General features: G+C 38.0%; 1 protein-coding gene and 1 non-coding gene across 2 annotated transcripts in view; one reads left to right on the forward strand and one right to left on the reverse strand.

Annotated features, from left to right (window-relative positions):
• Nucleotides 1-17,179, forward strand: part of LOC144289178 (uncharacterized) — a 57,842-nt gene that overhangs the window by 34,107 nt on the left and 6,556 nt on the right. The gene's annotated exons all lie outside the window — the stretch shown is intronic.
• LOC144289241 (small nucleolar RNA U3) lies at nt 13,882-14,095 on the reverse strand. Its single transcript, XR_013357227.1, has one exon. It is a non-coding gene; the product is annotated as a small nucleolar RNA U3 (small nucleolar RNA).

Here is a 17,179-nt window from a genome sequence, read left to right on the forward strand (position 1 = left end):
TCGATCCAGGTACTCCAGGATCATACCCTGAGCCAAAGGCAGATGCGCTTAACCGCTGAGCCACCCATGAGTCCCTACTACTCGTCTTTTGAATCAATCAAAAAATCAATTCTATATGGTGCTTTCCTTTCTCCCTCTTAGCTCCCTAGCGGATTTTGATATTTTCTTGATTCTAAGGTATCAGCTTTTTTGCTAAATCAAAGCACACAAGTAGAATATTAAAGATATGCATCAGTTTAAGACATGTGACATTTAAGACATTTCCAATACGAAAATGTTAAAGTGATCAAACACATTTTAAAAGCTAGAAAATACCGTAGTTGCTTACTACTATGAGCACATAGTATCCACTCTATTTTAGTAGTTATCACACCATATGTGTTATAAGGGATACAAATTTGCCACATGAGACGTGGACAAAACAAAAGTTGTATTACCTTATTATAAAAAATCAAAATAAGTTGCACCTGGGTGGCTCAGTTGGTTAAGTGTCCAACTCTTAATCTCAGCTCAGGTCTTGATCTCAGGGTTGTAAGTTCAAGCCCCATGTTAAAAAAAAAATAAATCAAAATAAATCTTGTCTGAATTCCCTTGTCAACATATCGGTTTGTTTGTTTCTTTGTTTGTTTATTTATTTATTTATTTATTTATTTGTTTATTTAACGATTTTATTTATTTATTCATGAGAGACAGAGAGAGAGAGGCAGAGACATAGGCAGAGGGAGAAGCAAGCTCCTCACAGGGAGCCCGATATGGGATTCAATCCCCACCCTGAGCCGAAGGCAGACGCTCAACCTCTGAGCCACCCAGGCGTCCCAACACCTTTAATATTAATCACTAGAGAGTCCTTCTTTGAGGTTGTTCATGATTCCCCAGGAGTATTATATAGTTCAATTCTACATCATCATGGAGAAAGGATTCTTGACTTGAGCTCATTCTTGTCGCCCAGTTGTCATGTCCATTGCTCAAGCCCATGTGGCCTACTGGAAGGTAGGCTACTCCGTTGCTTGTGTAGTGCCCTTTCTACAACTCAGACTCAGGGCTTGCAAGGCTATAGCTGTAGAGACTGAACCACCAGCCACTGATGTGCGCTCCTTACCACCGGTCATTCCACCTACTGGGATTCTGATTGGATATAGGACCCTTGTCCTTACCCACTTCAGGAATTCAATTCCAAACAATAATTCAATTTCTCTATCCACTCTCCTTCTGAGATAATTCAATATAATCTTCCTCAATGGGCCTGAATCCCAAACAGTTAAATTTTCTGAATTGTTCTGTTTGTGTATTTTGGGTGAGGGAGGGGCAGCTGCCATATAAAGAGAAAATAGACCTTATCTTTTCAGGTACAAGTTAGGAAAGGAGACCATTTATTTTACTATGACAAACTGACTAAATTTGCAGGGAAAATTAAAATGATATTAAACAAAAATAAAGATTTACCAGTTGGTGTTTGTGTCTACTCCCATAAACAGTGGTCTCTTTGAAGGTAGGGGCTAGATGTTGGATCTTTAGCATTCAACATAGTGCTACTATATGTTATCAATCAATCAAAATTGGATCAATGAACACAGTATACTGTGGATTATTATTCTTATCTTCTAGAGTGATTCTGGTTTTAGGATTTTTAGGTGCATTAAAATGTAAAACTAGTTGAATAGAACTGAAGAACAAATCTCTATCCTCCAGTCATACCATTTTGATGAGCTTTCCCCCAAGGTACAAGGAATATTGGATGTCAAACACATTGAATTAGAATTTTAAAATTCTTCGATCTAAAATAGATTTCAGCTCTGCTTTTTTCCCCTAAGAAGTCATTGTATCTCTGTGATACTGTGTCTATTTACGTAATGTGAAGTTAGTAAAGTGTTCCAAATTTGGATGGAAAGTACACATTGTTCATTGGGGGCACAGAAATATCTTTGAAAGTGAAATATTTGATAAGTACACAGACATTTGTACTTTGCTTTTGTTACAATTTTAGCAGTGAGTTTATATCACTGATAAATATCAGGAACATGTCATGGGAGAACAAGGAAGTACCTTGATTACTGTATAGTCACCAGAGTACACTTCAAAGCCTGTGCGATTTTACTACCTCTGTTCACAAAATTCCCTCACTTAAAATGTCATTTTAAGCCAACTCTCAAACTCAAAGCTAAAGCCCAGGCTGCTACTGTTCATTCCTTTACTACCTAATAAATGCTTACCACCAGACCACTACCATACATAAAAGGTTACAGTCACTCTGATAGAAGTTTCTTTCAGGACTTGCTATTGTACAAATTAGAGAGAATAACTTAAAGCCCAGAAACCAAAATGACCCAAAAGTTTATTTATTCACCATGTATTTATCAAGACATCCTAGGCAAGGACCTGGAGCAGGCTCTGATGAAAACACTGATTTATCAGTAACTGTTACCTTCAAGAAGACTTTTTGTCAGGGTGGGAACAACAGAAACACACACAAACTATAATTCTGGACATAAAGTGATGAATACTAAAAGAGGAACAGAGTTCAATGGAGGTTGTAACCACTTTCAACTAGAGGCATTGGGCATTTCAGTACAGAAGGGTCATTGAACTGGGCCTGAAAGAATAGGTCACCTCCCATCTGGACAAAGGATGACTGGGAAGGCAGGTATTTCTAATGCAGGGAATGTCTTGAGCAAAGACACACATTCAGTCCCCAAAGGCAGATCTGCTACCCCAGATAATACCAAACATTCTTGTTTCATCCTATTTCCTATGTGGGTATATTAAGTGTGCATATTTCACAGATATAATGGAAGGTATTATTATGAAATACACTCTGTATTTGCTCCATATTAATTTATTCTGTCTGGGAAGCCCCGTGGGTGAAGTATGCCTGCACTCATTTCATTCTCACAACTCTTCTCTTATCCCTAGGTTGCTGATCTTATGCTTCTCTTTCCTTCTGGACAGTAGAGAAAAATCCTTTAGGGTCCCATGCTCAGAGATACTTCAACAGTTAAGCCCCTTAGGTCCCTGCCTTCTGCTTTCATTGCCTATTCAAGCTGAGGGAGAGAAGGGAAATGTCAGGGAAGATCAAGCACAGCCTCTTGCTGCCACTACTCCTTCTGACATTTGGGCAAACTACCAGCTCAGGCTTGTTCTTCCATAGCTTTTCATAGGTTCTGAGGTCCCTGTCTCCAGACCAACCTCCTTTGGGGGATTCCAGTTCCATAGACTGATTTCTGGATGCCTGAATACAACATGTGAACCAGGTTTGAGCACTCTTTTACAGATCCTGGGAGCATGCAAAACAAGATGTACGTCTGCGCATCTGTTTCAGTCCTTGGGAGCATTCTGTGATGGTCACAAAGCTCCTGGAACATTCTGTCACCCAAAGCTGTGTTATCAGGGGCATACAGAGGACCTTATGTCATGCTCCGACTTTGACCTACTCTAAAATATTCCTTAAAGCAACTAGTGTCTGCTACATGGTAAGCTACTAGTAAACATAATTCCCCTTTGTCTTCTTTGCCAAAGAATAATTTGATATATTTGGTGGATAGTTAGCTATAAAATATATTTGATCTTTATGCCAACCTAACTGTTTTTGTAGGGAAAAAAAAATCTGTGAGCCAGAATCCTCTGGGTCGTGTTAAACAGAGCATCTCAGGACTTGAGAGCTTACTATCAATGTAGCCTACACAATTATAAGCATGATTGGGTTTTATTTTGTTTTGTTTTGTTAAGATTTTACTTATTTATTCATGAGAGACACAGAGAGAGAGGCAGAGAAAAAGGCAGAGGGAAAAGCAGGCTCTTCGCAGGGAGCCCGATGTAGAACTCCATTCGCAGACCCTGGAATCATGCCCTTAGCCGAAGGCATACACCCAACCACTGAGCCACCCAGACATCCCGCATGACTGGCTTAATCAGAAAAACTATTAGTAGAATGTATAATAGTTACCAGGGAAGAGACATGGCCCCATACCATGTTGAGAGCCATTTCAGTTTGGACCCCAAGAAGCAAATGGAGAAGAATAAAATGAGTTCCTCCGGTGCCATGTGACAGAGACACATAGGGTAGGATGCTCAGGTTAAGAGTAAAGAGCCAAGAAAATAAATAAAAACCTTCCCCACAGTTTATAAGTAAATCAGGAAGTCAACTGTTTGCAAACTATATTGCAGGGAAATGAAGCCTCTATAAAGCTTGTATTAAAGTGAATTTTGAACTTTTGCCAATGCAAAGAATAAATACTATTTAAAACCCTGTAAGACACTGAAGAAAAGATGTAACAATTCAAATAGGGAATGGTATGGAGGTAGACATCATGGGAGAACAGAAAATGATTGGCAGAGCTGGGACAGTTGAGGAAGAAGTATCCAGATCTGACCAAACCTGAGAATATTCCTTATGTCATTCTGGTTTAAAGATTCTCACAAAATCTTTAAAGAAGAAAATCTGGGAATTAATTTTAAAAATCCACTTAGGTGATGTTTATGGATATATTATGAGTCTTTCACATTGTTATTTGTTTAATCTTTAAAACAACCACATGAAGTACTATTGGTGCCACTTTATAGATAAACAAACTGAGGCATAACTTGCCCCAAAACACAGGGCAAGGAACAGAGAATTAAAAAATCAGGTAGTCTTGATTAAAGACAGAGTTATCATATGATGTAGTAATTTCACTCCCAGGGCCTACTAACTCTGTTCCAAGAGAAATGAAAACATATCCACATAAAAATGTGTGCACTAATATTTATAGCTGCATTATTAATAATAGCCAAAAGATGGAAATAATTCAAAAGTCCAAGGACGCCTGGGTGGCTCAGTGGTTGAGCATCTGCCTTTGGCCTGGAGCATGATCCTGGGATCCTGGGATTGTGTCCTTCATCAGGCACCCCACAGGGAGTCTGCTTCTCCCTCTGCCTATGTCTCTGCATCTCTCTCTCTGTCTCTCATGAATAAATAAATAAATCTTAAAAAAATAATTCAAAAGTTCATGCTGGGGGAATGGATGAACAAAATGTAGTATATCCATACAAAGGAAATTATTCAGCATAAAACAATGAAGTGCTGATATGTACTATAACATGGATGAACTTTGGAAACATAATGCTAAGAGAAAGAAGCCAGTTATAGAGATCACTTATTGTATTATTCCATTTGTATGAAATGTCCAAAATAGGCAACTCTGTAGAGACAGAAAGTAAATTAGTAGTTGCTTAGGGTGAAAGGCATGGGAATTAGAAGTGAGAGCTGAGGGATAATAGAATCTCAGAAAATTGGGAATCTGGTAAAAGAGTCTGGGCTTTCAACCTTTGGGCTATGCCATCTCTCTTGACCACAGAAGCCTGCTGACCAGAAATTTTAAAATACACATGGTTTGGGGGCACCTGGGTGGCTCAGTTGGTTAAGTGTCTGCCTTCAGCTCAAGTTAATGATCCCACATGGGGTCCTGGGATTGAGCCCTAAGTCTGGCTCCCTGCTCAGTGGGGAGTCTGCTTCTCCTTCTCCCTCTGTGCTCTCTCTCTTGTTCCCTCTCTTAAGTAAATAAACAAAATCTTAAAAAAATATATATATATGGGGGCATCTGCATGGCTCAGTCAGTTGAGTGTCTGCTGGGATTGAGCCCTGCATTTGACTCCCTGCTCAGCGGGGAGTCTGCTTCTCCCTCTCCCTTTGACGGTCCTCACTGCTTGTTCTCTCTCTCTCTCTCTCTCAAGTGAATAAGTGAAATCCTTAGGAAAAAAAATACAACATATGGTTTTGAGATGCATGGAGGAAAAGTCAACTAAAAAGAAATCTTAAAGAAGTCTGGCTTGATAAGGCTCAATGATAAATGAGTGGATAGCTTGTACCCTTCCCTTCCTATGTAAAATGTCTACTATTCTCTTTTTGCTGCTGAACATCACAGAAAATATGAGATAAAAGTATCAGGGTAGAATTCCAGATCAGATTTATTACATTGTTGCTCTATTTAACGAAGTTAACCTTTCAAAAATGGCCAAATTGAACTCCAAACTTAATCTCGCAAGGAAGCAATCTTCAAGTTGTGAAAAAATGTCAGCTAAGTAAATGGATACTTCAGAACTGAAAAGCTGAAAACTTTTTTATTTCTCTTGCCTTTGTCAAAAAAAGAAAAATTTAACAATTATTTCTGGTACTGACCAATAAACAGGTATGAAGAAAGGCTCCCTGTTGGCGCTTTACTAATAATTGGAAGCCAGTACTCAGTGTCTGGGCCTGGCATGTGTAAACTGTCTAAAATTACCAAGATACTAGGCTCTTTGATGCTAATAGTCTCAGGTTGTAAATAACCCTCTCATCATCACCAAGGCTGCTTTAATTGACCTGCGTTTCATGTGAACAAACATCAGTCAGAAATGGTAATACGAAAGGGCACATACCATGCATTTGTCCCTGTTTTCTCAGATGAGGATTTGATTCCTCAGGTCTCAATTCTAAAGCTCCCAAAAAGTCTCATTTGAAAACCTGATTATGTCTATGGCAATAATAATTTTAAAAAGCACCCGCAATACGCATTCAGTGATTCTCCACATTCTTTCTTTCTTACCCACCAGATGGTGCTACTTCCTTACATTTCCTAAATATATCAATTTCTTATTACGTTAGGTTTTAGGTACCCCATGTTCATATTCAAATTTGCACATTTCTCTTATTCCACATTCTGTAATGTAATAAGGAATTCTGTAAATGGAAACCTGTCAGTGTAAGTGAAAAGCTGGGCGCTTGACTTTTTAAGTCACTCTTTTATATTTAAACCAGTAGAAAGGCCAAGTAAGTGGTCACAAGCGAGTAGTGGTGACAGAAACCACACAATCACTAGAGACCCTACGTTTCTACTTGCCTGGGTATCTTATTCCCAACATGGGTAAGAATAGATGTGTTCTCATCACATAAACACTACTTCATTAAAAGCAAAATAGAAGGCAGCTCCTGTGGCCCAGCGGTTTAGCGCCACCTTCGGCCGGGGGTGTGATCCTGGAGACCCTGAATCGTGGCCCACGTCGGGCTCCCTGCATGGAGCCTGCTTCTCCCACTACCTGTGTCTTTTTCTGTATCTGTCGTGAATAAATAAATAAAATCTTAAAAAAAAAAATAGATTACCTGCAACGACCTTAGAACTGTAACTTGGTCTTTTTTTTTAAGATTTTTTTTTTTTTAATTCATGAGAGACACAGAGAGAGGGGCAGAGACACAGGCAGAGGGAGAAGCAGGCTCCATGCAGGGAACCCAGTGTGGGATTCCATCCCAGGACCCGGGATCACAACCTGAGCCGAAGGCAGACGTTCAACTACTGAACTGCCCAGGCGTCCCATGTAATTTTACCTTTAATAAAGATTTACAAAGCTCTTGAAATATTCTTCTCCAGTCACAAAATGTAAAGCAGTCTCTAAAACAAGGATAATATTTATTCTGAACCTAAAAGCAACCTTGGAAATGAAAGATCTGAAATTAGGATTTCAGATCCTAATTAGGGAAATTTCCTTTCCCTAAGCTGAATGTGTGGATCAGGGTTCACAGGGCTGTGACAGAGACAGAGCAAACATTCCATTTGCTCTCCTACTCTTCCTGGCTCCCTTGCAATTGGGTGAGTATAAAGGACTTGTTCTGACCAGTGAAATCTTAGTGGACATAAGTGTGTTATTTGCAGGCTGAGAAAGTCAAAAGCCCATGAGAGTTTCTCAAGTATCTTTCTTCCCCTGATGAAATACTAAGGAAGGTGCATGCCCAGGATGGTGAAGCTAACAAAATGGTGGCAGCTTCATCTCTGTGTAGATCTCTGTGTGGACCAGAAAGTCTGTCAACTCAATAGGAGATGTAATGGAAACAGAAAATAAATTTTTGTTCTATTAAGCTACTGAGATTTTGGGTTGATCATAACGCTTGAGCATTTGCCCAGAACAATGCCAGCTTGCTTCCTGCTCTGTGGCTTTCTTACATCATTCCTAAGCAATATATTAACTTGATTCTGTTTCAGATTATTTGCTTTTTTGGGCTTTTGTTAGAATGTAAATTTTTAAGTTGATCTGTCTTCATCCATGTTACATACTGGAATCCTTGACTTTTATTTTCCTTTCTTTGTAAGTATTAACTACAAAAATTTCAAGAGAAAGCATTTTAGCATGAGTTTTGTAGACAGAATGGTTGGAGTCCCAATAATGTAATTTGATAATTTGTATTATAAATTAAAAAGTAAAAATATCTTCATAAGTATCAGTTTCTTCCCTAAAATAGAAGTAATAAGATCACTGGACATACAAATTTGATGTGAAGATTGATTGAATCAAATAGTAATTATGAGTACTTTAAAAAAATTGAGAATATAATTTTCTTTTTTGCTTTTCTGAGCTCATGACTTTCATCTTGGTTTTAAGGAAGCTTCCCTTTGTGTAAGATGAATTTAAAATTTGTTATAGTAGCAATGCAAATGGAATAAATTAAAATTCGAGGCACCTGGGTGGCTTAGTGGTTGAGCATCTGCCTTCGGCTCAGGTCGTGATCCCAGGGTCCTGGGATCGAGTCCTGCAGCTGGCTCCCCACAGGGAGCCTGCTTCTCCCTCTGCCTATGTCTCTGCCTCTCTCTCTGTGTCTCTCGTGAATAAATAAATGAAATCTTGAAAAAGAATAAAGAATAAATTAAAATTCTGCTTTTCATATGTAAATATGAATTGTGCAGCAAGATAATAGCCATGTTAGCTTGAAGGATATTTGGCTAAGCAGTTCTCCAGCAATAGAGAGATGCCACTCCTACCTATGATTGCCAGGCCTTCTCTGGGATAAGATACATTCCTTTTTGAACTAAGGAGAATAATGGGAAGAAGAAGAGAGTAAGAAAATAAGATTGAGGGGAGCAGATGTCTCTGTACTTTTCCCTCTGTGGGTTTTGGCTCTGGCCTAGAGCAAGCATTCTTTAAGTGAGGAGAACACTGAGAGCAGAGGAGTACTTTTCCCTCCTATTCACCATTTGAGATTCTGGAAGGAAGCAAACATGCTGGCTGCCATACACCAATTTTAAGCAGAGCCATCTAAAAATGAACTATGGTCACGTAGCTTTCCTGGGCTGCCTCTGATTCTATGTGGTACGCATTGACCCCAAGTTATTGAGCATCAGACTGGAGAGCATGCCAGAAGGAGTCACCTTAGCAGAGCAACAGGCCTAGTGGCCAGGATGTTAGAAGAGACTCGGATCAAATAGAAAGCACAGCCAGATCTAGAGCAGGGACCTGGACCAGCGGGACATAATGATATTTAGCCACCCAGGAGTTATTACCATGAAACTAGACAAACCAAATGACAGCTGCGCCCAACTTAAACTTCAGCCTTAAATACCTCCAAAGGTAGGCAATATCCTGGTAGATAAAGAATATTATATTACAAACCAGAAGAAGCAAAAGACCTTACACTCAAGATCTTTGCTTTTTTTCCTGCTGCCATGAGGTTATTTAAGCTCCCCTTATGTACCCCTACATGAAAGGATACCACTCTTGTTGAGAGATGTAGAAAAATGAAGGAGGCCATAGAAAGATTGAGCACTTTTATTCTATAGAAAGAAACATAATACTTTTAAAGATGTTGGATTTGATTGCATTTAAATGGAATTAAACAGTTAATTTGTTTTTTTAATTCAGAACTAGAGGGGTTAAACTGAAGACCAAAATAGTTGTAGACAAAATCAATGAATCCAGGCATCGCCCCCCCCCCCCCATCCATTCTTTTACAGAAACCAATGAAAAATTTAAAAACATAAAAGAAATCCAGGCAATCCCCTGGTTAAAATCCTTTCATGACTTTTCTCTACCTTTTTAGAATAAAATCTAAACCTGTCACCTTCAACAACAAAGCCCTACATGGTTTGGTCTCTGCTTGGCGCTGTAACTTCATCTCTCACCTTTCTTCTTCCCCCGGTACAAACCATACAGGACTCCTTGCTACTTCTCAGTCATGCCAGGACTTTCGCACATGTCCCCTGTCTGAAATTCTCTTTCTCTGGATCTTTGCAAAACTAGCTCCTTTATAGTCTAAATACATCTCATCTCAAATATCACTTTCAAAAGACTTTTCTGACTATCCCAGGTATTCTTTATCAAATGTTTATCTTCATTATAATATTTATCACAATATATAACTATTTTGATTTTGAAATTCTGCTTACCTGTTTATTGCCAGTGTTCTCCCAGTAGGCTCTGTGGGAGGCAAGAATCTTTTCTATTCACTGTTGTATCCCTATTACCTAGAGCCATTAGCTATACATAGAAGGGTTCAACAAATATTTGCTGAAAGAAGAAAGAGGGAAGGAAGGAAGGAAGGAAGGAAGGAAGGAAGGAAGGAAGGAAGGAAGGAAGGAAGGAAGATATGAAATGCTCCCAAGTCCAAACCACTAATAAAGTTCATTATGATTAATGTAATATATCTTAACCTATTTTTTTTTTTTTAGATTTTATTTATTTATTCATGAGAGACACAGATAGAGAGGCAGAGACTTAGGCAGAGGGAGAAACAGGCTCGCTGCAGGGAGCCTGATGTGGGACTTGATCCCAGAACTGCATGATCACACCCTGAGCCAAGGTAGACACTCAACTGGGGAGCCACCCAGGCGTCTCTTTTAACCTATTTTTCTACTATATAAGTCAAGATTAAGCCATTTATTATTTATAATGAAACTGGAACTTACTTGCTTTTTACAGTCATTGTATATTCTGAACTAATTTCACATGAAATTTTATTAATCTTGGTTATTGAATTGATTTATCAAATGCAGTAGTGCTATTTGTCAAATATTTTCAGGTTCCTGCCTTCAGATAAATGGTAGGAGTATACTTTTGGTCCCTTTTTCGGTTGGGTGGGGCCAGGTGACTAGTTCTAGCTAATAAGTAATGAACAGTGATGGAAGTGGTGTGTGTCATCCTCAAGCTGGAGCGTATAATTACTGATACAAGATGTTTCAAAGATTTCTTTTCTTCTGCCATAGGTTCACCAGAAAAAGTTGCAGTCTTTATGCTACTTTTATTTTTATGTGTTCTTTAAATGTTTTTCCCCAATTAAATTTTGATGAAAGTATATATTTTCGCTGCATTTTGTAAAGCCACTATTTCAATATGTCTTGGAAATATATATATTTAAAATTTTTATTGTTAAAATATAGTTGACATATCATATATTAGTTTCAGGTGTACAACATAGTGATTTGGTAACTCTATATATTATGCAATGCTAATCACAGTTAGAGATAGACAATAAATGTGATATTTAAGTAAATTATATAGTATGTTGCAAGGTAATAAATACCACGGAAAAGAGAAAATGTAAGGAGAATGAGAAGTCTGGGATTGGGAAGAGGTGGTCAGGGTAGGCCTTACCAGGATAGTAAAGTACAAGCAAAGTATTGAAGAAGGAATAGGACTGAGCTGGGCAGATATCTGAGGCCAGGCTACCCCAGGCTGGAGTGGATTCACGAGAGGCATGATTCTCAATGCTTTAGTCTCAGGACTCTTTTATACTCTTAAAATATGTTAAAGACCCCAAAGATCTTTCATTTTATTGTTGACCATTCATTTTATTGTTGACCATTGAGATCGCATGAAAAGATCCTGAGGACTTACAGGGATCCCTAGGTCATCCTTTGAGAACCACTGAGCTGCAGCAAAGTCCCTGAGGGTGTGGCCTGGTCTGTTGCCGGGACTTCAAGGATGCTGATGTGACCAGAGAGAGGTCTTTGGGGGAGATGGGAGAGGAGTCAGAGAGGAAACTGTGACCAAATCATATAGGGCTTACTAGGATGCTATAAAACCTTAATCTACTCTGAGGGGCATGGAGACCATTGAAAAATTATGAGCAGAAGAAGAGTGGCATGATCTGACAAGTTTTTAGCAGGACGCTGTGGTTGCTGTGTTGCAACTAGACTGGACAAAGCAAGAGAACAAGGTGAGAGACTGGTAAGAGGCTGCTGCAATAGTTCAATGAGGGTGCCCTCATTGGTCAGTCAGCTCTGAATGCATCAGCAAACTCATCACAAGCTCCTTTAGTACCCGTTATATTAATGCTATTTCCCTTTGATCCGCATTCAATGTACTATTCTCTCCTCTTCCTTTCCCTAAGCCTTATGTAGACACTGTTGTTCCTTAATTGCACATTTCCTTTAATTTTCTTGTTAAAAGGCAATGCAGAAAAAATTATTTATTTTTATAGCTCCTTTTTAGCCAATATTTTCAATTCCCTATTCTTTTATCAGTAGGATCATTTTTCTAGGTCTTTTAAAAAAATACAATACTTTCAAAGGCAATTATGAATCCTTTTGTTAACACTTTTGTTAATCATTTCCCATTTATTCATTTGGCTCCGTGCTTTTTGTTCATTTTGTTCTTTTTATCAGACATATTTTTCTACAAACAAGGGTCTTGTATTTTAAACTAGGTCTGTCTTTGATTTCAATTCTAGTATAAACTTTTTTCTCAATATATTTATTGGTATGTGAATTCATTATAAAGTAAAAACAGAAGTTCCTTCTCTTTTGGTACTTAAAAATCAAGTAAGTCTATCATCTGCTATGATTCAATTAGAATGTAGTCACTATTTCTCTGCATTTAAAAAATTCTTTCTAGTGTAATACTCATTTTTAATGTCAATGTTATTTTGAAATATCGTTCATTATGCCACATTGTTTTTTATGCCTATTTCATCCACTAGATTGTAAACTTCTTGAAAAAATAGGCTTCACTAATCTTCCTTTACCTATTACCTATTTATTTCCTTACGCTTTGTTGGCTTATAAGAATATACTCAATTATGGCATTTGTTCATATTATTTCTCATTTCATTTTTGGTTTCCATACTGAAGCACTTGGAAAAAAAATTTTTTTAAAGTAATCTCTATGCCCAATGTGGGGCTTGAACTCATAACCCCTAGATCAAGAGTTGCATGCTGCACAGATGGAAACTACCAGGGGCCCCCGCACTTGAAAAAAATTTATAAAACTTATTAAAAATTTCTAAAACTTAATTATTAAAAGTCTTTTTCAAATTTAAGTGGAAATAAGTGGAGGTGGGAGTAGTATTGGGAGTTATTAATCCAGGAAAGAAATTTTGGTCCATTTTCTATCTGTGGACCTTAATAGTGTCACAAAAATAGATGAGATATTTCAGTGCACGCATTAGCTTCAACTAATGACTATATGGGACCTTTTCCCTCCTGGGAACAAAGAGTAAAAAAGTATAAATCACTTAATTGAAGATGACTAACAATTCTACCCTTTTGTTATTTAAAAATATGTATTTAAAAATATGTAAAATATGTAAAAACTGCGTATTCCTGGGGTTCCTGGGCGGCTCAATCAGTTAAGTGTCTGCTTTGGGTTCAGGTCATGTCTCAGGGTTCTGGGATCTGGTCTTGAGATCGAGCCCCACCTGGGGCTCTCTATTGATGGGGGTGGGAGGTTCTGCTTCTTTTCGCTCTTTCTTTCTTTCTTTCTTTCTTTCTTTCTTTCTTTCTTTCTTTCTTTCTTTCTTCCTTCCTTCCTTCCTTCCTTCCTTCCTTCCTTCCTTCCTTCCTTCCTTCCTTTCTTTCTTTCTTTCTTTCTTTCTTTCTTTCTTTCTTTCTTTCTTTCTTTCTCTTTTCTCTCTTGCACTTGCTCTCTCTCAAATAAATTAAATATTTTTAAAACCCTGCTTATTCCTACTCAGTTTAACTCATATATAAAGTTAATCAAAGTATCATATATAATTGACATCAATTTTATTGCGTGTTTGATTTTATGATTTTTTTTTTTTGCAATTTCAATTCCTCCATTTTGTAGGCTAAGTAGAAAGTTTTAAATAACTTTTCTTCCTTCCTTCCTTCCTTCCTTCCTTCCTTCCTTCCTTCCTTCCTTCCTTCCATTTCCTCATCTGCATCCTCCCTCTCTTGCTCCCCCGAAGGAAGAGAAGAAATAACCAATATCAATGGTGAATGGCGTTGCAGAAGCAAACACTAAAAACCAGCTTCACAGTCTGGAGAGATGCTGCGCCTCCTCCCGGTAGTTTCCGGTGCTCTACACATTGAGAGAAACTTCTCTAGTAACAAATTGTAGAAATGATCCTTGAAAGTATAGTCTTTAAAATTTTTATTTTAGGTATTGTGTGTCTCCTGAGTATACATAGGGCAATTGCTACATATGTAGGGTGTCTATAAAATTTATTGTCTGAATTGGGAAGTTTTGAGAATTAAAAGGTGGTACTGCTATTAACCACCTGGGAACAATGAGTATAAACCATGACTGTGCCCAGCAAACCAGAATGTGTGGTCACCCTATAGACAGACCAGGTGTTAGGCTTTTATGTCCTTGAGGGGAAGTAATTTTCTAGAATAGTATGGAAAAGAAACCACCTTTATCCTTTCCCTCGTCCCTCCCAAGGAGAGGAGGAGTGATTTTGCTGATTGATGAGTTTGGGAGAAGAAACAGAGTATGTAATCTCCAAGTATAACTACTGCCAAAGCAACCAATGTAATGCTTTATACCTCTAAAAATAAAGATTTCTCCAGATGCTTACTGCAGAAGTTTCTGACATTATATAAAATAATATTTTTTTTTGCTTGATAATTCTAATTTTAAATGTCCATATGGACTTTTGGAAAACTAAATTTAAGCATATCCCTTTCTTTACTGTAGCTCCCTCTACTGTAAATCTTTTCATATGTTCAGGTAATATGTTCTTCAGGAAAGCTTTCCTATTTTTACACATCACCCAAGAATGCCTTCTCTGTTTCAGAGAATCCTGTTTAATTAAATTTAGATTGAACTCTTATCTTTTTGCATCCACTAGCTTTTTGATTTAGGTAATAAATCAGGTTTAATCTACTTTATTTTGTGTATTATTGAGCTACATTTATTAGTAATCTAAAATTTTTTTAAAAGATTTTTTTTTAAGTAATCTCTACACCCAACGTGGGGTTCGAATTTACAACTCTGAGATCAAAAGTCACATGCCCTATGGACTGAGCCAGTCAGGCACCCCATATTATTAATCAACATTATAAAATTTAAACTAAATCATAGAGATCAAGTTGGGGTGATCTCTTTTTTTCTTTTTTATTTATTTTTTTTTCAAATATTTTATTTATTTATTCATGAGAGACACAGAGAGAGAAGCAGAGACACACAGGCAGGGAGAGAAGCAAGCTCCCCAAAGGGAGCCTGATGCAGGACTCGATCCTGGGACCCTGGGATCACACCCCGAGCCAAAGGCAGTCGCTCAACCAGTGAGTCACCCAGATGTCTCTTTTTCTTTCTTTCTTTTTTTTTTTTTTAAGACTTCCCTGCGAAGGAGTATAGCTTGTTTGTTACTTTTGAGCATGGTATAGATCTTTCTATGATACTGAATCTTTAATGTTAAAGATAAAATCAAAAGACACCAAAGGCAAAACTAAAGAATAACAAATACCTATTTCTCAACTGCTTGCAAAGATGAGAGTGGTTTAATAAATAATCATGAAAGAAGCCGTGCTATTCCACATATATCTTTTATATTAGGGACATCTACAGTTGTTTAGTGCTCTCTTACACCTCTCTCTTAAATCTCTCAAAACCAGCCTTTCTGTTACTTCAGGACAAAAAGACACCAAGTTCCACGCACCTAATTATTTACTAGGACTTCAAATTGAGTGTCAATCTCTTCCTTTAGCTCTTCAGGAGTATATTGAGTTGAGTACCCCGACACTGAGAAACCTGTACCAATTAGGCATTCCTTCTTGAGAATGGCTCCCCCTCCACTCCAGCTGAAAGAGCTTGAGTGGGAGATATTGAGAGGTCACAGGGAAACTGTACTCAAGTCTAAGGAACAATACTGCTTTCACTCAATTAATTTCCTCATAAACCCCTTCATATTTTGAAACTAGTCAACATCTAACTGCCTCAGCAAGTTGCCTTTCCCTGGTGTTCATCTTCTACCTTCCTTCCTTAAATAACAAGGCCCCTCATTTTTAGGTACACTATACTGTCCTCCAAAATTCTGTGATTTTTGTTTTTTCTTTCTGTTGTTGAATATTTTCTCCCTTTGATTTTGAGATTATCCTCAAAATTCTGTCTTCAGGTCTCATCTCTTTTCTGTAGATATTTCCCTCCTTTGTGTTAACCACCATGTCAACGCAGAAGACTGCCAATTCTACACCCCTAGAAAAATTCCTAACTGCTTGCCAGATGTCACCATCTTAAGATATCTACACCTCAAAAAGCAATGTCTGTTACCATTTGTATGTGCCCTTTGTCTTCCTTCCTCTGTATCTTTCTTCTTGTGATTCCCTCCATCTGGAGTCCCTTTGCAATTTCAGCCTGTTCAAATTCTGCTGGCAAGTTAAGCCTTAAGTATCATCTCCAGCACAAAGCTTATCCAGTTTTCCTTCTTTTTTTTTTTTTTAAGATTTTATTTATTTAATTAGAGAGAGAGAGCATGCATGGGGAGTGGCAACAGGGAGGAAGAGGGACAAACAGACTCCAAGCTAATCATGAAGCCTGATGTGGGGCTCGATCCTAAGACTCTGAGATCAGGACTCAAGCTGAAACCAAGAATCAGACGCTAACCAACTGTGCCACCCAAGTGTCCCTTATCCAGATTTCTTTAACCACATCTGATGTCTTCATGTTTTGAATTCATGTGGCATTCCAGGTATGTCTAACTTAGAGAACTGGATTTTATTCCACATAATTTGTAGGTTATTTATATAATCACCTTATACTATAATTCATAAGTTAGTCCTACTATATACTATATACATGTTAGTATAGCTTTCCTCCATCTATAGCTAAGCTGATTATCCTCACAAGCTTCCATCTGCCTGATGTGAATAAAGCACAGAAGTAAATGGCATATATGACATGACATTGTTTTTCTAAAGAAATGTATGATAGTAGGGTTATGCACATATTTTTCCTGACTTCATCTATCACTGAGGATAGATGTTTCACATGTGAAATAATACACAGAACCCCAGGGCTCTGATATCCCTCATGTGGATGATCATTTCATTCTGATTGCCCTCTCCAATTTTTACCTTGTGGATTCCTAGAGGAAGGGAGAAGATTCTCACTTAATCAGCCCTTCACATTCCTTCTGTTCAAGCATCATATGCTCTTACATTGTGACCTAGTTTGCTCAAGGGTCTGGTCCCTGCCCTTTGCTGCATGGTCACCAATCTATTCCAGA

This window comes from Canis aureus, chromosome 18, assembly GCF_053574225.1.
Source record: "Canis aureus isolate CA01 chromosome 18, VMU_Caureus_v.1.0, whole genome shotgun sequence".
In the NCBI taxonomy this organism is placed as follows: Eukaryota; Metazoa; Chordata; class Mammalia; order Carnivora; family Canidae; genus Canis; species Canis aureus.